Source organism: Pteropus vampyrus, unplaced genomic scaffold, assembly GCF_000151845.1.
Source record: "Pteropus vampyrus isolate Shadow unplaced genomic scaffold, Pvam_2.0 Scaffold177, whole genome shotgun sequence".
NCBI lineage: Eukaryota > Metazoa > Chordata > Mammalia > Chiroptera > Pteropodidae > Pteropus > Pteropus vampyrus.
Genome location: NW_011888958.1, coordinates 815,966 through 836,420, shown reverse-complemented (window position 1 = coordinate 836,420; position 20,455 = coordinate 815,966). Strand labels below are relative to the sequence as shown.

At 44.0% G+C, this 20,455-nt stretch overlaps 1 pseudogene; it reads right to left on the bottom strand.

The window, feature by feature from the left end:
• Positions 1 to 8,191: 8,191 nt before the first annotated feature.
• Positions 8,192 to 8,310, bottom strand: LOC111746118 (annotated as a pseudogene).
• Between the last annotated feature and the right edge of the window lie 12,145 nt (positions 8,311 to 20,455).

The following is a 20,455-nucleotide window of genomic DNA, read 5'->3' as shown; positions in this document are numbered from 1 at the left end:
GAGTATTTGGAACATTTTCTTGATGACTTAGGGTGCCGATCATACTACTCTGTTGCCCTTGTGATCTTGTGAATAGGGTGCCTTGACCTCAGACTGAGTGGGCCCAGACTACTATGTATTTTGAATTTTATATAATTTTATTGGAAAAAAAAATAAACTTGTAGATTCGGCTCCGGCATGTACAAGGCTTAGAAGTTGTCATTCCTGTCCTTACAATAAGGAAAAGCTGTACAAACTGAATATCAAAGACTTTTCTTGAACAAATCAGAGAATTGGGGTTGCAGGGCAAATCACCACCTGGAAATCTGAAGAGACAGATGAGTCCAGAAAAACACAGCTGAGATTGGCTTACCTGGAGCAAATGCTGCTAGAACTATAAACCAGTGGGAACTCTTTAAATGATAATTTGATGAATTTCTGGAGATTGAATGGACTATCATGAGAGTGAGAAACCCCCACAATCCTAGAGACCCCCACACTCTCGTGGATTTTATCTCCAGGAACTCTACCAGGTTCTCACGGTGAAGGGCCAAGAAATAGCCCCCGTGGCTCTGGCAAGGAGAGAGAGGAAGTACCCATTCTGAATTACATCCAGAGCATTCTCCTTAATAAAGGCCTACTATTTAGGGAAGAGACTTTGCCAGAGCCTTTGCTCGGCTTGGGGAAGAGAATTATCCAACTCCAGCCCTCTTTATTTTTCCTGTGTAAAAGGAGCGGGGAAGCTAAGAAACATCTGCGAAGAGCTCAGCCCAGGGACACAGGCCCACTAAAAGACTGAGATTAAATCATCAAGTTAAACGTCTTCTCACACTTTGCCACCACATTGACAAGGCTCCTTTCTGGTAATAGTGGATTACGGCTGAAAGAGCTGCAAGATACAGACTCCACTTAAGAAGGAATTCCTAGGGAAGCCCAAAGGCAATGGGAGACACAAAAACAAGGACTCTAGAAAAATCTGAAGGCTCTGACACTTGCAGTTACAGTAAAACAATAAACAGAGCCCAGCACCACATCAGGTTAACCTAAAACTTCACATTAAAGACTTTTTTGCCTCAATATTTATTGCTCTATGCATCATCTGAGGCATTCGACAAAAATTACAAGGCAAAGCAAGTATTAGAACTAGACTCATATGACGCAGATTTTGGAATGATCAGACAGAGATAACTAATACGTTAGGGGCTCTAATGGAAAAGTAGACAACATGCAAGAACTGATGAGTAATATAAGGAGATAAAAGTAGTCCATGGATGTGTGACTGGTCCAGTACCTTAGCTGGGTACCACAGCCTGGATCCCAGAGTGCTTCCCTGTGTATGCCCCGGTTTGTACTAGCCACATTTCAAGTTCTCAGTAGCTACATGTGTGGATCAGCACCACTTCGGGAAATCGTATAAAACTAGAATTAGTTTTATACGATTTGGCTGCTAGTGTCAAAAGTGGCTTAACCAAAATAAAAAGTGCACTTCTCTTATGTAAATGCTCAGAGAGGCATTGAAGGCTTTCTGATTTTGCACTTTGTGGTAATAGTCAACCCAGGCTCCTATTCTGTTGCTCTATCACACATGGGCTTTATTTCCAAATTCCTCAATAGTCCAAGATCACTGTTTCCGCTCCAGCCAACGTATCAATATCCTAGCCAGCAAAAAGAGGAAAAAGAAGGAGAGGGAAACCCTACTCTTTTTTTTGATGGCACTTCCAAGAAGTTACATTATGTACTGCTCTTACTTACCTGCCTTTAGTAGTGTGGCCCGACCTAGCTACATGGGAGGCTGAGAAATATAGTCTGTATGATAGGTGACCATGTGACCAGCTAAAATTCTGAGGTTCTATGACTAAGGCAGAAAAAGAGAACAGATACTGAAAATTAACTGGTAGTGTTGGTCTCAAACCAATCCACATTAAAGAAATATAGATTAGGATGGTAAACCAGAAAGCCAATTTATTAAGAGGTTGTGAGATTGTAATTGCCAGCCATGTAGGAGTGCCTGGATCTGCAGGACTATTGCGATTTCTTCCAAGTAGAATAATCTAAGTGGTTGGAAGATTAAGAGATCAGGCTATGATGGCCTGAAAGGCTCCTTTCTATTTAAGAATGTATGGACCTGCCAAGTGAACTAAAACATTCCTGCCAGCCACGAGGAAGCCCTCTCTCTGGGATGACACTAAAGATCCTTGGACAAACTCCTAGTTTCAATGTCCCTTTATCCGAACTTCTTGGGGGCCTTATCCTTGCCTCCTCATAGTTTTACACATTACAACTCTGCTTACATTTGTTACATTTTAGACTTCAGGAGGATGAGATTTTGAAGATACACTAGCTCCTCGTTGTAGACTTCAGAAATACTGTTATCTCGTCAGCAACATCCATTCACTTAATAAACATTTATTAATTATTGAACACCGATTGTGTGCCAGGTATTATCTGTGCTGAGAGGGAATAAGAACCTGGCTTCTGTTCTTAAGGAGATCACAGTAGCTGAACAATAGGGAAGGTGATGTCGGGCAGGGGCTTGAAAAATGAGTAGGTATTCACTGAGCAAAAGGAATGAAAAGGCATCCCAGGTGGAAGGGAGAGCATGTACAAAATCACGCATGAAAAATCAATCCAACAGTTTTGGGAGCAGAATGTAGCTGGGTGGAGCTTGAGAGGAGGAGATGCTGGAAGGTGCTGCTGTGGACACTGCGGTGGCCTCCTCAGCATCCACTCCTTTTTGGTAACTACCACACTTGGCTTTGGGTATCCACCCTCCCTACACTTCCCATGCACTTTGTAGGAAGTTGACTCCACCCTCGCCCTATGGGTGGGGTGAATGGCTCCAGTATAGACGCATCAGCAAAATCCTTTCTTGCCTGAGGATAAACGGGTGACCCAATTATGACTTGAAAGACTGGAGAAAATTTACTGACAGCTTCAGGGAAAGAAGCTCTCTCTCTTTCTCCTACGTGGCATGAAGTGTGGGTATGAAGCCAGGAATTGCTACAACCATTTTGTCACTACGAGAGAAGACTGCCCAAGAATGAAGACGACACCATGGAGGGCAGAGAGGACATCCAGAAAGAAGTAGGGGCTTTGACGACATTGTTGAGCCATTAAGTCAAACTTACCCTGAAGCCTGCGCTACCTCTAGGCCTTCAGCAGTGTGAGGGACCTTGGGGCTTAGCCTTTATTCTGGAGACAGTAGAAACCATAGTTTCTTTCCTTCCTTCCTTCTTTCCTTCCTTCCTTCCTTCCTTCCTCCTTCCACTTTTTCTTTCATTATGAATTCATATGAGAACTAAGACTAAATGGTACGTATGTTCCAGAAAAAAATTCTATCAGGAGGCATCTTAAGTGATTCCTGTAAACTTTATATAATTACTCGTAAGGGAAAAGAAAATAGATTTTTTGGTAACTTTTTGTTTATTTTACACCTTTATTTGGTCATTCCTTTCGGGTGCTGATCTCCTTTTGCTTATTATCCTCTATTTTCCTTTCTTCCACCTCTCAATCTCAGAGATTTTCATATTCTTATTACTATAATCACACTTTAATTCCTGGTCCTGTCCACCTCCTCTCACTAGTCTCATTTACTGACTGTCTTCTCACAGAGGGCTTTTAAGCAGAGGAGGAGCTGATTGGACCTGAGTTGTAGAAAGTGGCCTCAGGGTACTGAGTGCAAAGAGTCTGGACCAAGGCTAGAAATGAGAAACTGAGTCAAGACAGGAGAAGAGGGGGAGAACTTGAGGGTCACTCAGCCAGACTGACTGGATAAGGGAGGGGTGAAGAACAGGGTGTGCTTCGGGAATGCTGAGCCTGACTGCACAAATGGAGATGCCCTTCTTCCTCCTTTTTCTGCCTCTGGCACTGTAGGCCATAAAACCTTTCCACTTCCAGACTTAATTTTCTTTTTTGTTGCATTCACTCCTCTGATTACAGCTCCTTATGGGCATGCCTGGTCCTTTAGAATAGAGACCACGCCTTTTTCATCTTCACATCCCCAGGGACTAGCCTGGCACACAACTGGCACTTGGTCAGTGTTGAATTGGATTGAGTTGATTGCTTACCAGTTCTTCCTGAGCTAGGCATTAGCTGCACCCTCTTTCTACCCCTGGGGCTTATTCAGCTCTTTCATAAGTAGCTTCCCAAAGCTGCAGCCACAATACCCAGCTTCCTTGTTGTTGGCAGGTGACGGCAGCCCGAGTGCCATACGCCAAGGAGTCAGCCACTGGGAACACGCCAAGATGGTGAGGGTGAGCCAAGTAATCAGGGCTCTATAAGAGGCTTGAGTGTGCTCTCCCGAAGATCTGCAACAACACCTCCTTTCCAGGAAATAGAAATCAGGCCTTTTCCTTTCTTTTTTTTCTCACCTGTTGTATCTTGTGGCCAAAAGTACATTCATTGGCTTTCTATGCTTTTAAAATAAATCAATTTCAGGACCACACCCTTCTGAGCTACCCCAAGTTTGCTCCTTGATAGTGTTAACCCCTTTCCATCCACCAGACCTAAAATGCTGGAGTTCTACTTTATGAAAATATTAACCCTTTAGCTCTTTCCACAAGAGAGATCTCACTTTTCCTGATGCCTGCCCCCCACCATTTCTCCCTCTGCTAATAATTCATCTCATAGGATGGATGTTGACTGTTTTTTGCGGATGGCCATGGGTTTAGTGGTGTTGGGAGGAACCATACTAACTTTTACTAACTTTGTAAGTCACCTCTTCTTATTCCTTTTAAATCAATCTTCACTGGTTTTTTTTGAGGTGCCCCTTCTTCTTCCATCCCCTAAGTTTTCCTCACTACCTCTCCAAGATTTCAAGTTTTTCCCCTGGTCTGTTTCATGATGGAAATTCCTGGCCCCCTGTGAGTCTGAAGGGCTCTGAAATTCAGCTCTCATCTGCCCCAGTGTTATGTTGTTTTCCCGGTCGCTATGGCAGGGATTAAGACACGAGCCAGGGAAGGAGGGCGGAGGGAAGAAAGTCAGCAGGGAAAAGCAGGACACAGAAGACCAGGGAGAGAGCCTGACTGGAGGGTGTCAGAGCAGGAGGGAACGGAGAGAGATAGGCTGAGCACGTCAAGGACAAAAGAGAGACTCTTGTTTTGTTTTGTTCTATTTTGGTTTTGGTTTTTTAGTTTGGATTTGTTTCCAGAGGTGAGGAGATAGGCATTGAGTTCTGAATCCTGCCCCCAATGCAGAGACACAGCTAAAGAAATCCTCTCCTACAATCAGTAATCCAGAGGCAATCTCCAGCCCCAGATAACAAGAAAAACTCTCAAAATAGCTTCCAGTTATTCTCAATTCACTTTATGGCCAGGCCTACTGAGTCAGTGTGGCAATGTGACCCAGCACCTTCTAAGACCCAGGCAAGAGAACCCTGCCCAGGCCTCCCTGTGTCCTTGGGGTGAGAAGTCCTCAGAACCAGGTGGATGCCCAAGCTGAGCCCACGCCCATGCTTATGCCTACCCTCATGTAGACCTCAGTCCCAGTACTCAGGACCTCAGAATCTCTGCCCAAATGGCCCAAGCCTGCTTCCAGGGCCCATGTGGGCCTATTCCCGTGGTCCACCCTATCAAGGGTGGCATGTGAAGCTAGTGGCCAAGGGGTGGCTTCTTGGGACACGGGGCATGGGCAGTGGACAGAAGAGAGAGCTGCAGGATTGTGCAGGTGGGCAAGGCTGAGGGTAGGAACAAAAAGGGGACAGGCCCTGATCGGGGACTGCCCGTTCCTGTGCTGTCACGTTTTGTCCAAGGAGTCTGAGAATTCTAAAGTCACACATGGCCTTTCAGAATGTTGTGGAAGTATATTGGTAAAGGTAGGTGGCTAAGACATTTTATTTAACAATTTGTTAGCTTGGCTAATAACTTTTAAATATTTAGATACATGGCATGTGGGTCTTACTTGAATTCTTGCTCTGGTCTCACAAACCTGTGAAAAGACAAAGATTTGCCTGGCATGGATGCCTCTATCTCCAGCTGTGCCTCAAAATCCCTTTTTTGGAAAGTCAGAATTTTCCAACACCCTTATTTCTGAAGATGCTTCTGGTGGGGACAGAATTAGGTTATTTGAAATACTTGGTGTCTCTTGTCACAGGGATATGTGCCATCTGCTAGCTGAAGCCTTGATATTTTGGGAAGATAGCAGCAACCAAAATTAAATATGAATTTAATTAAATTTGATACCAAATTAAACCAGAAGTATATTCAAAGGGCAGCGGCACTTATGCAGAGGTGATTTATAAGAATCCTTGGTTATTTGGGACACTGTCAGGAACCAGAAAAAAAGCAAAAATAAACAACCACCAAAAACAAATAAGGAAACTACCCCCCTCAAAACAAAACAAAAATGACAGTCACAGCTGAAGTAAATGCCACAGAATTCATCCCCTACCGTTTATGTATTTACTCACAGCAAAGCATTCGGATCTTCCTTCAGAGACCATTTTCTCTTTACATAGACATAATTCAAGGGACGATTTGGGTGAAGAACTTCTCATTCCACAGAGGTTTGAAAGAATCCCTTAGAAGGGGAGCAGGGGAAGGCTGCTGGAGACTTGACACTCTGATCGGAATGAGAAGATGGTTGTCAGTTTGTGTTAAAGGCAGAGACAAACCAAGAATAAAAAGTATACGGAAGAAAGAAAAGTAGACAGGAGAGCATAGCACAGTCTCCGAGTCCAGTTAGCGTGATAAGAACAACCTCGTGTCACAGTCCAGTCCAAGGAGGGGGATGGGTATGCACAAAAGAGGGAAGTATACATGCTATGGTCTCAATGTTCAGGTCTCTCAAATTTTTATATGCTAAATCCTAATGCTCAAAGTGACGGTATCAATAGGTGGGGCATTTGGGAGGTGCTTAGGTCATGAGGGCAGAGTCCTCAAGAATGAGATAAATGCCCTTATAAAGGGGGCTCCAGAGAGATCCCTTTCCCTTCCACCATGTGAGGACACAATGAGAAGTCTGCGACCCAGAAGAGAGCCCTCACCCGACCATGCAGGCAGCCTGATCTTGGACTTCCGGCCTCCAGAGCTGTGAGAACTAAGTTTTTGTTGTTTATAAACCAGCCATCTGTCATATTCTGTTGTGGAAGCCTGAATGGACCTAGACAGTGTGATTCTGGGCATCACGAGAAGTTAGGGAAAGTTTTAAAGTGGGCCAGTGTCCAGTGCTGGTGAACATGTGGACAAACGGAGATTCCCCTACTGCTGGTGGGAGAATAACCTCTGAGGAAACTGGTTTGGCAGCACCTTATAAAGTTGAGCACGTAAAGCAATAAAGTTCAACTCTTAAGTATGTACAGAGACAACCCTTGCACCTGGTCATGGGAGACATGTGCTAGAAAATTCATGGCAGCACTGTTTTTATAGTATTCAGAATCCCTCAAATGTCCATCAAACAGTCATGGTATATTCTGCATGGAATATTATACAGCTGAGAAAATGAACAAACTACAGCCACACATGGCAACATGGATGAAACTGAAAAACAATGTTTAACAAAAGGAACTAGTTGCAACAAAACACATAAGTAGGATTCAATTTACATAAAACTCAGGAACAGACAAGTCTAATTATGTTGTTTGGGGCTACATTCATATATGATAAAGCAATAAAGAAAAGCAAGAGCATGATTGACGTATAAATTGGAATAGAGGTTACCTCTGACGGGGAAAGAGCAGGCTCCTAAGGTCCTATAGTGAGACTCTTTTTCTTCTTATCTGGGTGGTGGGTCTATTGATATTCACTTGACTTATATTCTTTAAGCTGTACATATATGCTTTATTCACATGATATCAACCAATTTTTAAAAGAAGGGGAAAAAAACAAGAGTCAGGTTCGGTCTAATTTACTCTGTCTAAGAAGGCAAGATAGTGTTTAATAACATTAATTTGAAATAACGATGAAAAGAAAAACCGTTTTGGGCATATGGAGAGCCAAGTTTCAGTGATTTGGAAAGTTCTTTTATAAATGACAGTTGCTCAGCTTCTTTTCCATACAATGGAGATACTACAGCAATGACCTGGGATCCCATCTCTTTTCTCGTCCTTCCTTCCTTCCTTCCTTCCTTCCTTCCTTCCTTCCTTCCTTCCTTCCTTCCTTCCTTCCTTCCTTCCTTCCTTCCTTTCTTATTTTTTTTGGGCGAGGCAACGCTTGGTTGACTTCACAGATTGCAAGGACCTTGTCAGTTTACAATCTCTTATTTTTTTATTTTTTTACGCCTAAAGCACCTGGTCTTCCTAGGTGGTCTCCCATCCAAGTACTAACCAGGCCCGACCCTGCTTAGCTTCCGAGATCAGACAGGATCGGATTTGTTCAGGGTGGCATGGCCGTAGACCCCAACTCTTTTCAAATGAATTTCATGTTGGCTGAGCAAGGACAGAGATGGGAACCTTCGTGGGGGCTCCTTGGCGAGGCACAGAGGGCACTTCCACCAACCAGCTCCGAGTCTGTGTTTTGGCCTCTTTCTGGCAGCCTTCCCATGGCCACCGCCCGAGAATTTGTTACAAATGCAGACTCTCGCGCCCCATCCCAGACCTAGTGAATCAGAATGTGCACATTAACAAGATTCCCAGAGGCTCCAAACGCACACTGAAGTGTGAGAAGCGCTGCTCACGTCTAGACTGTGACCAGGTACCAGATACTCAGCTCTTTATAATTTCAGGAAAATCCATCCTTTGAACAGACTCCAGGTAGACCCTCCTTGTACTGAACTCCATGCTGTAGTGGATAGTCTTCAGAGAAACTCAAATTCATTCATTCGTTCAATGAATATTAGGGTGAATTATATGAAATTGCCATTCTGTAGGCCCCACATGGTTGAACATTGTCAGTTTGATATGGTCTAGCTCTTGATATTTATTGAGCTCCTATTATGTGCCAGGCACGATGCTAGGCATTGGGGGTATAGCAGTGGGCAAAACCAGACTTGGTCACTGTACTTATAGAGCTTACAGTCTACCAGGAGAGATAGTCATTAACTTAAAAGGAAAAAAAAATCCACACGAATAGATATAAGATCACAACTGTGGCAATGGCTACATGGTGGAGTTCCCTAGTGTGTGGACCATCCATGAGTTGATGTATTTCAGGGTGGGCGTCGGTCAGACGAGGCCCCTCTGAGGAAGCGTGGCCAGAACTGAGTTCTAAAAGGTGAGGAGGGGGTGGGAGTGAGGACCCTACAGCCTCAGGGGAAGAGAATTCCAGGCAGAGGGCACAGCAGGTACCAAGGCCTCCTATAAAGGATTCTGTGGAAGATAATGACTCTGCCCTGATGGCAGGTACCAGCCAGAAGAGTCTCTCCTCTCCTAAATGACCGTGCCAGTGAGATAGCTGAGTTTGTCCACAGCAGCAACCCAAGCTTTCTGCTTGTTTAAAGAGGCTGCCGGTGCCTTCTCTCCACCCCGGGATGGGACTGGCAGAACACTGTGTAATGGTCTTGCTAGTCAAATTTACTCACTTCACATCTGTGTGCCCTGCTTTTGATTTTTCTTGTTTGAATAAACTTTCGTGGCCTCAGGGACTTCTTTCAATTCCCGAATGTATGCGATGATCTCTTTTGCTACTAGGTCATTGCACATGCTGTTCTCTCTGCCTGGAACACCACATGGGCAGCCTGCCCACCTTCCTTCACTCCAAATACCTGGCTTACTCCTGGTCACATTCAGCACCCATCCAGGAAATCTTTACTCCTCCCTCCCCGGCACCGCAAGCTCCGGTGCTGTTCCCACAATCCCCCTCAATAGACAGACCAAGCGCTCATTGTCTCCTGGCCCCAAGTCTGATTTTCCTCATCAATCCTCTTTGGTACCCAGCTTAGGCCACAGAAGGTGCTCAATATTCACTTGCTGAATGAATAAAAGAAATACTGTATTTAACCTGATGCACAGCTGTGGCTCACACTATGGGTTGGCTTATTCGACAGCTATTTCTTTACTTCTTTCTTCCTTGTCTGCCTCCGCTCTAGAGGCTGGTTTGCTTTCCCAGCCTCCCTAGTACATAGACGTGACCATGTGATGGACATAGTCATTCAGTGAGAAGTCTGCTGGGGCTTCTGGGAAAGTTTCTCCTTTTTTATAAAAGGAATTCACAGCCGATGCTGCCCCTTTCTCTTCTTCCTGCCTAGAATTGAGCTGTGATGCTAGAAGCTGCAGTAGCCATGTTTTAATCATGAAGGAAAAGCCAACAGAATCAAAGAGACAGCAGTCCGAACATGACTGAGTCACAGAACCAGAACCAGTGGCTACTTATCTCTAGATTGCTCCTTATTTGAGGAAAATGAATGCCTGTTTGGTTCATTGATGAGGATTTTTTGTCATTTGCAGCAGAGAGCATGCCAGAGGAGGTGTAAGAAGGAGAAAACAATGAGAAGAGTCCAGTTGGCTTGTTGAAAAAGGACGTTAACATTTGTTGAGCTCCTGTATGTCCCTGGTTATTGTACTAGTTGCTTCACATTTAGGACATTTAGCCTCACCACCAATTCAAGTAGAGTTATCTTGTCATTACACAGATGAGGCAACTAAAACTCAAGACCCGAGTGAATTGCCCCAGTCACCCAGCTGGTGGTGGCAGAGCTGGGAGGGGTCTACCCTCTGGCAGCTCTGTCTCACTGCTACCCAGAGGACAAGGGTGGCAGGCCCTTAGCAAAGTCAGCCAAGTGTTATTGGAGGTGGAGGTACCAAGGGGTTTATCTCAAAGCTAGATCTCTCCCAAATTGACTAGGATTCTTCCAGCTCAACATCTTTTGTGTAGCAGCCACACTAGCTTTATAAGAGTCTACCCATTGTAGTCAGAGCAGCAGTCGATAACTTTGCAGTATAGATTGTTAAACATCGCTAATGTTTAACCACTGACACTGCCAGAAACATCCTGCAGAGAAACAAGTCTTTTGCCCACAGCTGAAGCATTTCAGTAGTACTTATGTCAAGGGGGTCCCAGGCTAAGCAGTCTTGTCTCCTTTAGCATATTCTCTCTTCCCTAGTCAAAATGCCTAGTGCTTTCACATTTTCTCAGGCTCCCGTATTGAAAGAAAAATGAATTAGCAAACAAACTTAAAATCACATCAAAGCATTGGCTATTTAATCGTTCCTGCTTTCAGGCCCCTCTTTCTACCCTAATCTAACCTGAAAGCTGAACATAGTGCCACTGCTAAACATCCTGGCCCAGGCCCAGACTGTCAGAACCAATCCTGGTCCTTGGCTGGGGATGTACAACAATCTTCTTGGTTGGTCTTACTTTGAGGTCTTGAAACATTAGGCCAGGCTCCGTGCCAGGCTTTGTGCTAACAGTCATATAAGTTAAGCATTATGACTCCATTTTGCAGAAAAGAGAACAGGCTCTTACTCAAGGTCAAACAGGGAGGACTCAAACCGAAACCTGGTTGACTTTAATCCTGAACTATATAGTCTTCTTGGTAAGAGTGTTTCTCATCAGATCGGTCAACCATCTCTCTCCTGCTTCCCACTCACCCCCACCCCCACCACTCCCAGGGAGCCCACAGATTCCCTATTAAGAGATTTAGTCCTTGAGGCAGAAAGTGTTTTGGTTTTCAAGAGTCTCCATTAAAATGCAAAAGCCTCTGGGAAGTATAAGCCCCTAAAACTTTATCTTATACCATCAGACTAGGGAGAGTTTAATGGACCAGTCCTGTGAATGGAAGTGAGGGCCTAAGGGTGGGGAGGAGAGAGGCAGAATGAAAGTGTTTAATTGGCTGAGGCCCCTTTTCCCTGGGGCCTTGAAAAGCCCGAGGCTAGCTTTCTTTCTGATTTCCCAGGGGCCCTAAGGCTCATCATTTCCAGCAACTGCTTTGGGAGGGCAATTGTCCTGAGAACACCTACATTCCTTCCCTCCTCTGTCCCACCAAGTACAGTCTCATAAGGCTTCCAGGAGCCCTGAGCTTGGAGCCACAGGGCCACATGCTCTCCCTTAACCACGGGACCGACCTTCTGAGGCTCACAGAGCTGGAGTCCTTCCAAGGCGGGTCTGACAGTGTGGTGTGTGCACATGTGAGTGTGGGGAGGGGTTCAAGTTCTACCAGGTGACATGGCCCCGGGGTTGTCATGGCAACCTCTCACTTGAGCCAATCTCATGGTGATCTGGGTGTTTCTAAAGGCAAACTGATAAACTTCCTGGCCAATAGCTTTGGTTTAGGCTGAACTGAGAGACCATCACATTCCAGGACTCACCTCAGGAATCAATATTTTTATTTCTGTCTCAGAGCAGAAGTTTCTTCTCTGACCTGCAGGAATAAAACTGCCCCTTAGCATTTTTAGAGTCAGGGCCTGAAGGCAGGCGACAAACGTCCCCTAAATATAGGAGGAATATTCCATAAACTCCCATTCACCGGCTACCATCCCTCCCGTTTTAGTACTGGATCTGCTCTCTTTCCTGCATATTTCCCAGGAAATGAGATGCAGGTTATCTGAAGAGGGACTAAGGAGTAGGTCATCAATGTGCCAAGCATTGTGATAAGCACTTTACGTGCCTCATTTACCCGTACTACAACCACATCAGGTACAGATGGGGGCTCATTTTACACGTGAGAGCACTGATACTCAGGAAGGGTAAGTGGCTTGCCCAGGGTCACGGAGCCAGGCTGTGGCAGAACCTGGATTGGAGCCCAGCTGTCTGATCGTTGAGCTGGAACTGCTAGTACACTGCCTCTCCATTTGGGTCCTGTGAGATCGCTGAAAGCATGGTGCATGGTGAGATGCGGAAACTTAGCCAGAGGAAACGTAAGTGCAGCTCAGGATAGAGGGTCCCCCTCTTTACTGCCATTCCACATTATATGCCCCGCGTAAGAAGCACCCCTTCTGGGATTTGCTTATCTAGAACAAATATCGACCTCCCCCTAAAAAGTTCAAATTTGGTTTAAAATAGCAACCCAAGCTCTTTTTAGATTTGTAATGCTCTATTGCTTTTGGTTGTTGTTTGTTTCTTTTGTTTTCTTAAATATCCTCTTATAAAAGGACATTTATCTGTCATATAACATTCGATTAAAAAAGTGTTTTCTCTGAAGTCTTCAGTGAAACCCCTTACGGCAACTGGAGACGCCTAAAGATGTTACCTGAAATTCGTGGAGCAGGTTACCAGGTATGTCCGCTTTGTGAATATTCGTCAGATTAAGATTTGTGTACTTTTTTGTTTGTACGTTATACTTTAATAAAAACTTTAACCAAGTATTAGGGAATTAGAAGAGTAAGGGCTGTCTCTAAGCAGTATGCAAATGAGAACATGGGTGCGGGTGCCCACGGTCTCTGTGTTTTGGTGGAGCAGATAGGCTTTAATTCTGGACCCCACAGATAGCTCTCGGGCCCCTACATGGGCTGCCCTGTATGGTCACAACTCTGTGAAGTGCTTTTTTGTGGCAGCAATTTGGTGGTCTACTGTCCCTGCCTTTTATCTTCCAGGGGCTCACGATGTCGGGTTTGCCCAGGATTGAGTGTGAAGACTTCGGTGCCTGTGTGCACACTCACATGTGTGTGGAACAGAGGCTGGCCAACAACGCTAGGTTGTTTTTATTTGCATGCCAACTCCAGCATGTCCTAGCTGTGTGACCCGGATTGAGTTCCTTAACCTTTCTGAACCATAGTTTCCTCATTTGCAGAACGAGAGTAATGATATGGTCCACATCATAGAATTGCATAAGGAAGGATTAAACAGGATAATGGGTGTAAAGGGCTTATCTCAGGACACAGTAAACACTAAAACAATGTGCAGAATCAGAATGTTTGGGGAGGGGGCTTAGGCCTCCAATTCTTAACCCGTTTCATAGGGGATGCTAACACACAGCTAAGGTTAAGAATTACACTCTGCTCTGGCCTCTGCTCCCACCATTGCACCGTGGAAGAGCTACAATGCTAACTCTCTTCTCTCCCTCTCTTACAGATTAGAGCAGAAGTCAGAGGAGCCTGTCCTTTGGAAAGGGTGCATAGATGCCAGACGAAGTCATTCCTTCCTCCCTTCCACAGACATTCACTGAACATGTGTCAAGCATGGTGTGAGGAAGGACAGACAGATGCTGAGGCATGATGCCTATCCTTGAGGAGTTAACTGCTTGCAAAGCAAATTGCCTGTTGACATGCACTGTGGTGAAGGAGCTCTGAACTTGTAGGCTGTGGTTTCAGCTTTGCCCCGTCTGAGTTTCTCTGGGCCTTATTTTTCACATCTCTAAAATAAGGGGGATGGACTGGATGATTTCTGAGGTTCTTCCAGCCTGATATTTTATGAATTCCATAAGTATATCCTTAAAAACTCCGTATTGTGAAACTCATTAGAAAATGAGCAACCCAATTAAAAAATGGGCAAAAGACTTGAACAGACATTTCACCAAAGAAGATATAGAGATGGCAAATAAGCATATGAAAAGATGCTCAACATTATATATCATTTGGAAATTGCAAGTTAAAACAACAATGAAATATCACTAAACACCTATTAGAATGGTCAAAATTCAAAACACTGATGACGCCGAATGCTGGTGAGCATGTGCAGCAATAGGAATGCTCATTCATTGCTGGTGGGAATGCAAAATGGTGCAGCCACTTTAGAAGAGAGTTTGGTGTTTTCTAGTAAAGATAAACAGTCTTACCGCATGATCTAGCAATAGCACTCCTTAGTATTTACCCAAATGAGTTGAAAACTTACATCTACACAAAAGCCTGCATGAGAATGTTTATAGCAGCTTTATTCCAAAACTCGAAAGGAGGGAAACATGATGTCCTTCAGTAGGTGAATAGATAAATAAACTGTGGCACCTCCAGACAATGGAATATCATTCAGCACTAAAAAGAAATGAGCGATGAAACCATGAAAAGATGTGGAGGAACCTTATGCATATTAGTAAGTGAAAGGAGCCAATCTAGAAAGGCTACAGACTATATGATTCCAACTATATGACATTCTGGAAATGGCAAAATTAGGGGTATAGTAAAAAGATCAGTGTTTGCCAGGGGTTAGTGGGAGGGTGGAATCTGTGGAGAACGGGGAATCTTTAGGGCAATGAAACTATTCCATTTGATACTATAATAGTGGATAAGTGTCATTATACATTTGTTCAACCCCATAGGATGTACAACATCAAGAGTAAACCCTAATAAAACTAGGAGCTTTGGGTGATAATGATGTGTCAATGTAGTTTCATCAGTTGTAACAAATGTTCCACTCGGGTGAGGGTGTTGGTGGGGGAGGCTGTGCGTGTCTGGGGGCAAGGAGTATATGGAAAATCTCTATGCGTCCTACTCAATTTTGCTATGAATGTAAAAGTTTTCTAAAAAATAATGTCTATTAAAAAAACAAAAACAAAAACAAAAATATGCCATGTCACGTATGGTTAAGAACGCAGGCTTTGGAGCCCCACTATTGCAGTTTGAGTCCTGGCTCTGCCCACTAACTAGCTGTGATCATCAGTAAATTAGCTAAACATTCTGTGTCTCAGTTTCCTCATCTGTAAAATGGGGATAATAATAGTGCCTGCTTCATGGATTTTTGAGAGGAACAAATAAATTAATAAATCTAAAACATTTGGCATAGTACTTGACATATAGTTAAGTGCTCGATCAATATTAGCTACTATGAGAAAAGTGAACCTTTTAAAGAACTGATTCCAATTGACTGGCTGTCACTACCCTTGGCTATAGCAATCCCTTGCACTCAAGAACCACTGATGAACTTTGACATTTTGCTATGTACTTAAAATGCATTTAATATTTACTAAACATCTCTTCCAAATAGCTCTACTGACATAATTGTATTTGGAATTTATACATATACATATCAATACAAGTAGTTTGCATTGCAATTTATGATTTTTTTTTTTAAAAGACACATACTTTTTAGGCCCTAAAAGCCTTACATGATATATATTGCTTTCAGATAAAGAATGAGCTAGGCATTAAGAACAGGTACTATAGTTGACCTTGGCCAAAAAAGGGTTACTTGGCCACAGCCTGTAAAGACCAAGGAGTGAACGTCCCCAGTAGGCAACTACGAGCACTTTCACTTCCATAGAAGATGTATTTGTGGCATCCTACTTTCACTGATCATGACAATTGTGAGACAGAGGATATCCTACCTATAGTATGGGATGTTGAAGTCTACCACGGGCTTGCATGAACATCAGGTTACCTCATCTGACCCTCAGAGAAGTCTCATTAGATGAATCTGAGGCTCTTAGAGGCCAAGAGTCCCACTCAAGTTTTTAGTTGGTAAGAGGCATAATTTGGATGCAGCTCTTTGGCTTCAAAGCCATTTTCAATCCTTTGAGTTTTAACACCTTCTCTGGTTGCTAGATGTGAACCGGTCGCCTGAATAGGTATCGCTGGTTATGCCTCTAACAACCCACCTCCCTGTTCCCTGTGGATAGAGCCTCAATTTATTTAGTTACCCATTCTGCTTCTAAGTGACTAAGGCAATCACCATCACCCCCACACCCCTGGCCAGGGATTGGCCTAGAGATGAGCATTTGACTAAGTCTGGCCAATGAGATTCGAGAGGGAATCTAAGGAAGAGGTTTCTCTGACCTTAAAAATTGAGTATGAAAAAAATGTCTGTCTTCTTGTACTCATAAGCAGAGCTCAGGTCCCAGAACAATGTCATTTGGTTCAAAATTATTTTGTTATGTTGATAAGATGCTATAGAAACTTAACTCTTGTTTATATCAATTAGCCTGAGGTAAAATTGGTTTTGTTATTTGTCATTTCGCTTAAAGTTGCAGAACCTATCCACGATGTTAAATGAGGACTTACCGTATTTCCACCGGACTCATTTTATTTTGATTCCTACTTTACTACTCCTGGTCTTCTTTTAAAGAGCACCTGACTAACTGCCTTTGACTCTGGGCCTGCGGGCCTTGGCTTATCTCTGGATGGCACTGAGTCTGGGTCTGTGGTTTGATGGCACTTGGGCTGCAGTTCCACACTGGCCTGAGGCAGGGAGCCTCCCCCATGGGGAGGGTGCAGCTGTCACTGCTGGCCCCGTGGTAACATGTGTGGACTCAAGCGTCTAAGTTGCTCTCAGAGGAGACTGACAGCTAAACATGCACTTTACGCTGATGCTTCAGGAACAGCGGGAAGAGGGATGGCCGGCAATGATGCCCTCCCTAAGCGAGTTTTCTCCATGAGACCGTGATTACTAAGCACTCAGGCTTGGAAAAGCCCTTTCTTCTCTGAGAGTTCCAGTCCCAAATGAGAAGTCTTAAAAAAAAACAAAAAATTAAGTTTTACATATCAACATTAACCCTCTAGTTCTTAATACCCTGTCCGGCTTCCCAAACGGGTTTAGTAAATCTTAATTGGTTGGGTAACATCAATAGCACAGAACTATTAGGTGGCATTTCTACTTTTGGAGTGAGTCTTCTATTACTTTACTTTATTCTTTGGTTAACCTGGTGAAGAAGGTAAGGAAGAGATTACTAACCAGTCATGTGACACTGGGAAATATCATTGAGTACTTACGCGACCATACCCAGGCTAGGGGAGAGGTGCATCATTTGAGGTCTCATTTAGTTCTCATGGTGACCCTATGCAGTAGGAATTCCTATGTTCGCTTTTTCTCTAACAGTATAATGAATCCCAGAGAAGAGAATAAGTTATGGGGCTGGGATTTGAATCTAGCCCTTGCTGCCTATGTCACAAGGCATTTCTGGCTCTCAATTTATTTAGATGAAAAATAAAGGGATTGCAATATGGACTCCCTAAGGTCAAATTTAGTTCAAACTTCATGATTCTATGAATATTATCCTCCGCCATTAAAAAATGGAATTGGAGCATGGAAATGATCTTTGTCTAGGGCCACATAGAAGTAAGGAGAGCTTTGCTTCAAACCAGGTCTCTGGGCTCTCTTCTCATTGCTCAAGCAGTGGGCTTTTGGAATGATTCCTGGTATTGGGGAACTGAGATTAACACATTGCACATCCAATTGCCTTCAGAGCCCTTGTCTATTTAGCTTCGGGCAGTCTTCGTGGCTGCCAGTACCTTGTCTCTTTTAAAAAGTTCCAGCCTCTCCTCCCAGGCAAGCAGCAGCCTGAGATTCCGACCCAGGCTGGCTTCCAGGAGCAAAGGCTGGACACCTTGTGGGAGGAAATCCAAACTCTAGCTTCTAAGAGTTCCTTCCCTGAGGCTTTATCTGTGCCGAACACCGTTTTAAGCGCTTTATAGGCGGTAACTCCTTGTATATTTATATATTTAAATCTTTATAATACCCCTATGGATTGGGTGTTATCACAAACACACTCCCTTTTAATGATGATAAAATTGAGCATAGTGAGGTTAAGTAACTCGTCAGCTAGTATGCAGCAGAGACAGGATGCACACAGGGACGTTTGGTTCCAGAGTTCATCTCTTTATCATTAGGCTCTACTGCCTTGTATGATGCATTAGCTTAAAAGACCAGGTAACTAGGTAAAAACCACATATGTGACCATGGATGACAACCTGGGACCCCGAGATGACAGAGGAAGAGTCTGAAGAGATCCCCTGTTGTATGGAAACTTTGACCTAGGGGAGGAAGGAGCAAGTAAGTCTCCAGGAAGGCTTTATAAAGGACATCTGCCCCTGTGCCAGTGAGTAGGATAGGCCTGGGACACCAAGCTGATTTGGATAAGAATTTCTGACAAGTAGAAGAAGGTTGGTTCTGAGGGTTTCTCTAATGTGTTTCATAACATCCTTTAATTCTCCTTTGTACACTTGTAATTAGTCACCAAAGAACTAGGCCAGCCTCGTTCAGGATTGTATTGCTACAGCTCTGCATATATAGATAATCAAATATTTGTTGAATGAGCGTATGAGTAGAAGTCCAGCCCTGTGGTCTAAAGTATACTTGCAGCCAGAGCTCTTGAGGAGGGCTCTTGAAGGGGAGGGCACAAAAATAACAAGCTGGCATTTGAGGAAGTATTTGAAAGGAAGGGCAGGCTTTAAAAAGGAGGAAGGAGAGGATTAGGAAGGTGTATTTAAGAGATAGAGAAACACTGGCAGAGACGAGGGGAGGGAAATGTGGACATAAAACCTGAAAGGGAGCCTGTGAGCCTGGCCAGGGCTACCAAAGAAGCCCTTGTCCAGAGGCCTCCCTGGGCAGGGCGTGTGGCCTCCCTGAGTCTCTTCCTGAGGCCAGCTCTGAGATGTCTCCTTGCATAGCAATGAGTTCTAATTGTAAACATTTTATCTTCATTGCCCAAGGAGAGCAGATTTCCCCCAGGTTCTGGGTGTGGGGACCTCTTTCTGTGAGCTGGGCCTGGGGACTCCCCTAGCCCAGATACTGAGCTGGGAGAGCCGGGCTGTTGGGCAGGCAGTCTTGGGCCAACTGAAGGCAGTGTGCTTAGAAAAGCAGGTGTCAAAACCTGGCCCGTATTGCCTGGAACTGGAAGAACTTTCCTAGAAGTGAGAATCCCACCCCTCCCCCACCCACCGGGCCCACACAACAGCCCAGTCATAGGGCCCCCTTGGCTCCTTCCCACACCTCTCTCTACCACACCACCAAAATTGTTGAGTGTAAGAGGAAACGCCACCTCCCACAGAAAACCTAGGGGACTTTTTTTTCCCCCTTCAATAAACATTTGCTGAAATAACTTTTTATTGGTGGTTGTTTTAAAACGCATAGCATAAAAAGAGTCCTGAGAATTAATCCCATCATAACTTTTGTTCAGCTAGATCTGTGTCATCAATGTGGGCCTCAATTTCCTCATCTATAAAATATGGCCCCTTTCTCACTTTAGTATTCTGCAAGTGTGTGCGGCACAAGGAGGGACTGATCATTGCATTCTGCTCAGCATCTGTTCAACGAATATTCTTTAAGTGCCAAAAGCCCTGACTGCTTTTGGTATTATTGGAGACACAAAAGAAATTTCCTGGCCCCTGCCCATCATTTACTTGAGTGTCCACTGAGTGCCAACCATAACCTCAGTATATAGCGGATACTCTAGGAGTTTTAAAAATGTAAGATTTTATCCCTCCCTTGAAGGTAACTTCAAGCACATGGGAATGACAATACATATATGAAAAAAGAGAACAATTTAAAATAGCATACTATTAATGTTAGATGGGCAGAGAAGTGCCACTTCAGGTTAGAAGAGAGAGAAATCACTGTGATTTTCACAGATCTAAGAAGGCCGCATAACAGCGGGGCCTAGGTTGGCTAAAATGTAATATTAGTGGTGATGATGATGATGAATACAGCCAAATTTATTGAACTGTTAACCCATGGCAGGTACTAATATGGTGCTTTATAAGTATCACATTTAATCTTCACACCAACTCTCCAATGTAGGTACCATTATTATCTCCACTTAACAGATGAGGAAACTGAGGCCTAAGCATCCTATTGAGGAATCTGACCGGTTCATAGTAACACTTTCTGAAAACGGAGTGGCAAGGATTAAGAAGCAAGGAAAAAGTGGAGGGGGGTCTTCAATCCCACTAAGAAGCAGCATTATGGGGGTGCTAGCTGGAAACATCTTTGTACCATACTGTCTACATTTTCAGATTCAACTC